The sequence below is a fragment of the Arachis hypogaea genome, chromosome 4 (assembly GCF_003086295.3).
Source record: "Arachis hypogaea cultivar Tifrunner chromosome 4, arahy.Tifrunner.gnm2.J5K5, whole genome shotgun sequence".
NCBI classification, from domain to species: domain Eukaryota; kingdom Viridiplantae; phylum Streptophyta; class Magnoliopsida; order Fabales; family Fabaceae; genus Arachis; species Arachis hypogaea.
Window position 1 is genome coordinate 92,835,177 of NC_092039.1, and position 5,511 is coordinate 92,840,687.

Genomic DNA, 5,511 nt, shown 5'->3' on the forward strand with positions numbered 1-5,511 from the left:
CGAATTATCTTGTTGCTTAGATTAGGTACTTTTTACTATTTTGTTTGAGTCTTTTGTTTTCTTTTAAAAAAAATCAAATTTTTTTCGAAAAATCTTTGCTTTTCTTTATTAATTTTTATCTCTTGTTTGAGTCTTTTTGTTCTTATTCTTGTTAAAGTTTTGAACTTTCTTATTTTCTTTTCCAAAAATTTTCGAGAAGCGTGTCTTTTGTTTGAGTCTAGTGTCAGTTCTTATGTTTGGTGTCCTTTGTGTGTTCTTTATTTCTTTAAAATTTTCGAAAATTATTCTTAGTGTTCTTCTTGGTATTCAAGTTGTTTTTCTTTTTTTTTCTTGTTTTGATCTTAAAATTTTTAAGTTTGGTGTCTTTTGGTGTTTTTCTTTTTAAGTTTTCCAAAAATTAGAGTCTTAGATCTTAAAATTTAAAGTTAGGAGTCTTTTGGTGGTTTTCTCTTTCTTCGTTGATTCAAAAAATAATAATAATTATAATATCTTTTTATCTTTATTAAAAAAATTTTGAAAATTCCAAAAAAATTTTCAAATTTTAATTTCAATCACTATCTTATCTTATCTTTTTTAATCTTTTCAAATCTTTTGTTTTAAAATTTGATTCTTTCCTATCTTATCTTTCTTTTAAATTTTAAAATTCAAAACTTTTTCAAATCTTTATCTTATCTTTGGTTTATCTTTCTTTAAGTTTCAAATCATTATCTTATCTTGATTTTAAATTTCAAATTCAAACCTTTTTCAAATCTTCACCATATCTTATCTTTTCAAACTTATTTTCAATTCTCAATCTTATCTTATTTTGTTTCAAATTTAAACTTTAAAAACTCAATTTCAAAGTTTAAAATTTTAAATTCCAAATTTCAAATTTCAAATCAAATCTTTTTCAAAAACCAAATGTTTTTCAAAATTCAAAATCAAATCTTTTTCAAATCTTTTCAATTCTTATCTTATCTTGTTGACTTTTTCTTTTCAATTTTAAATTTCAAAATCTTTAAAATTAAATCTTTTTCAAATCTCTTATCTTATCTTATTTTCACATTTTCCTTAGTTAGTTACATGTTTTATCTTATTCTCTTTTTATTTTCCTTTATCTTTCTTCTTTTTCAAAATTTCTTAAGTACTTTCTCTCTTTTATTTTTCAAAAATTTCATCTCTTTCTTCCTCTCTTTTTTCGAAAATATCTCTCCTTCTCTCCCTATTAATTTTCGAGAACTATCCTTATTAAAGGAAATCTTGTTTTCTTTTCTTCTTGATCTATCTTTCTCTAACAAAGGACCTCTATACTCTGACATAGAGAATCCTTTTCTTTCTCTCTTCTTGTATTCTTTCTTCTTATTTATAAGCAGGAATAGTGATAAAGAACCTCTCTTTAATCTTGATCCTGAACTTGAGAGAGCAATTTGAACAACAAGCTAAAGCACAACACTTTGGAAGAAATCTCACAGAGGTATTCGAACAAGAAGCTGAAAACATAGATATGGCAGCCAAACAGAATAATAAAGGAGATGGAAGGAAGGTTCTAGGTGACTTTACTACATCCACTTTTGACTTCTATGGAAGAAGTATCTCCATACCTACCATTAGAGCAAACAACTTTGAGCTTAAGCCTCAATTAGTCTCTCTAATGTAACATAATTGCAAGTTCCATGGACTTCCACTGGAAGATCCACATCAATTCTTATCTAAATTCTTGCAAATCTGTGACACTGTTAAGACCAATGCTTTCTTGGCAAAATTCTTTCCACCTCAAAAGATGAGCAAGCTCAGGGTGAAAGTTCAAACCTTCAGACAAAAAAAGGGTAAATCCCTCTATGAAGCTTGGAAAAGGTACAAGCAACTGATCAGGAGATGTCCTCTTGACATGCTCTCAGAATGGACTATCCTAGGTATCTTCTATGATGGTCTATCTAAAATGTCCAAGATGTCATTAGATTATTCTGCTGCTGGATCACTCCACTTGAAGAAAACACCTGCAGAGGCGCAAGAACTCATTGAAATGATTGCAAATAACCAATTTATGTACACTTTTGAGAGAAACCCTGTGAACAATGGGGTAGCTCAGAAGAAAGAAGTTCTAAAGGTTGACACTCTGAATGCCATATTGGCTAAGAACAAGATCTTGACCTAACATGTCAATATGATCTCTCAGCATTTGACTGGAATGCAAGCTACAGCTGGCAGTAATCAAGACACCTCCTATGATGGAGATGCCTATGATCCAGATCAACCTTCAATGGAGAAGGTGAATTACATGGGAGAATCTTATGGAAACACCTACAATCCTTCATGGAGGAATCATCCTATCCTCTAATGGAAGGATTAACAGAAGCTTCAACAAGGCTTCAATAATACTCAAGGTGGAAGAACCCAAAATAAGTTCAACAACAGACCACCATTCCCATCTTTTCAACAGTAGATGGAGACTTCTAAGCAGAGTCTTTCTGACTTAGCAACCATAGTCTCTGAAATCTCTAAGACCACTCACAGTTTCATAACAGAAACGAGGTCCTCCATCAGAAATTTGGAGGTACAAGTTGGTTAGCTGAGCAAGAGAATTCCTGAGACTACTTCTAATACTCTTCCAAGTCAAACTGAGGTTAACCCAAGAGAAGAGTGCAAGGCCATCATTGTAGAAACTGAGACCAAATCTGAAGGGGATGCATTGGAGTTGAATGCCAGTAAGGAAGTCCTTACTGGGCATTCAACGCCCATAGAAGCACCATTCCTGGCGTTGAATGCCAATAAGGGAGTCCTTACAAGCATTATTCCTGGCATTGAACACCCATAAGGGAGTCCTTACTAAGCGCTCAACGCCCATAGGAGAGCCAACACTGGCATTGAACGCCAGTAAGAAAGTCCTTAATGGGCGTTCAACGCCCAAAAAGGCACAATGATGAGCGGATAATTTGTACGCTTTTTGGCATTGTTTTTAGTGTGTTTTTAGTATGATCTAGTTAGTTTTTAGTATATTTTTATTAGTTTTTAGTTAAAATTCACTTTTCTGGACTTTACTATGAGTTTGTGTGTTTTTCTGTGATTTCAGATATTTTCTGGCTGAAATTGAGGGACCTGAGCAAAAATCTGATTCAGAGACTAAAAAGGACTGCAGATGCTGTTGGATTCTGACCTCCCTGCACTCGAAGTGGATTTTCTAGAGCTACAGAAGCCCAATTCGCGTTCTCTTAACGGCATTGGAAAGTAGACATCCTGGGCTTTCCAGCAATATATAATAGTCCATACTTTGCCCAAGATTTGATGGCCCAAACCGGCGTTCAAAGTCACCCTCAGAAATCCCAGCGTTAAACGCTGGAACTGGCACCAAAATGGGAGTTAAACGCCCAAACTGGCATAAAAGCTGGCGTTTAACTCCAAGAGAGGTCTCTGCACGAAAATGCTTCATTGCTCAGCCCAAGCACACACCAAGTGGGCCCGGAAGTGGATTTTTATGTCATTTACTCATTTCTGTACACCTTAGGCTACTAGTTTTCTATAAGTAGGACCTTTTACTATTGTATTGAGACATCGAGGGGTAGCTATCTTCATTTTTATGCTATCTTAGATCATTGGGAGGCTGGCCATTCGGCCATGCCTGGACCCTGTTCTTATGTATTTTCAACGGTGGAGCTTCTACACACCATAGATTAAGGTGTGGAGCTCTGCTGTACCTCGAGTATTAATGCAATTACTATTGTTCTTCCATTCAATTCCGCTTGTTCTTGTTCTAAGATATCACTTGTTCTTCAACTTGATGAATGTGATGATCCGTGACACTCATCATGATTCTCACCTATGAACGTGTGACTGACAACCACCTCCGTTCTACCTTCGATTGGGTGAATATCTCTTGGATTCCTGATTGCACGATGCATGGTTGATCGCCTGACAACCGAGTGCTCGTCTGACAAACGAGCCAACCATTCCGTGAGATCAGAGTCTTCGTGGTATAGGCTAGAACTGATGGCGGCATTCAAGAGAATCCGGAAGGTCTAACCTTGTCTGTGGTATTCTGAGTAGGATTCAATGATTGAATGACTGTGACGTGCTTCAAACTCCTAGCAGGCGGGGCATTAGTGACAGACGCAAAAGAATCGATGGATTCTATTCCGGCCTGACCGAGAACCGACAGATGATTACCCATGCTGTGACAGAGCATAGGCAGCGTTTTCACTGAGAGGATGGGAGGTAGCCATTGACAACGGTGAAACCCTACATAAGCTTGCCATGGAAAGGAGTAAGAAGGATTGGATGAAGACAGTAGGAAAGCAGAGAGACGGAAGGGAAGGCATCTTCATGCGCTTATCTGAAGTTCCTACCAATGAATTGCATAAGCACCTCTATCTTTATCTTATTGTTTATTTTCGTTCATCATCATATACATTTGAGTTTGCCTGACTAAGATTTACAAGATGACCATAGCTTGCTTCATACTAAGAATCTCCGTGGGATCGACCCTTACTCGCGTAAGGTTTATTACTTGGACGACCCAGTGCACTTGCTGGTTAGTTGTGCGAAGTTGTGTAATGCCATGGTATTGAACACCAAGTTTTTGGGGTTCATGACCGGGGATTATGAGAGTGTGAAAAGTATTGTTCACAATTTCGCGCACCAAGTTTTTGGCGCCGTTGCCGGGGATTGTTCAGTTTGGACAACTGACGGTTCATCTTGTTGCTTAGATTAGGTATTTTTTCTTCAGAGTTCTTAGGAATGAATTCTAGTGTTTCAAGGTGATGTTCTTATCATCACCAAAGCTGATCGATCTTCATCAATTTAGCTCTTGAATGCAATGTTCTGCTGAAGCTTGGCTGACCATGTCTAATTCCTTTAGACTAAAGCTTTAGACTAACATTGCATGATTCCTGGAATTCTCGTTAAGAATTTTGATACCTTTATTTTCTTTTTCCACTTAATTTTCGAAAAACACAAAAAAAATCAAAAAAATCATAAAATCCAAAAATTTCTTGCTTGAGTCTAGTGTCTCATCTTAAGCTTGGTGTCAATTGCATGCATCCATTCATGTGTTCTTAGGGATCTTCAAATAATTCTTGATGATTTCTTACTCTAATCTTTGAATTCTCTTGACTTGAGTGTTTTGTGTGTCTCATATGCATTCTCATTAGTGTCAGTAGTGTACAAACTGCTAAGTTTGGTGTCTTGCATGCATTGTTATTTGATTCTTGTTGCATTTTGATTTTTCCTTATTATTAAAAATCCAAAAATATTTCTAATTTGCGTCTTCTCAAGTCAATGATACAGAGAATTGAAGATTCAGAACATACAGCAGAGGAATTACACAGAAAAAGCTGGGCGTTCAAAACGCCCAGTGAAGAAGGACAGACTGGCGTTTAAACGCCAACCAGGGTACCTGGTTGGGCGTTTAACGCCCAAAAAGGTATAGTTTTGGGCGTTAAACGCCAGAATGTGCACCATTCTGGGCGTTTAACGCCAGGATGGCACAAGGGGGAAGATTCTGTTTTTCAATGCAATATTTTTTCAGTTTTCAAAGTT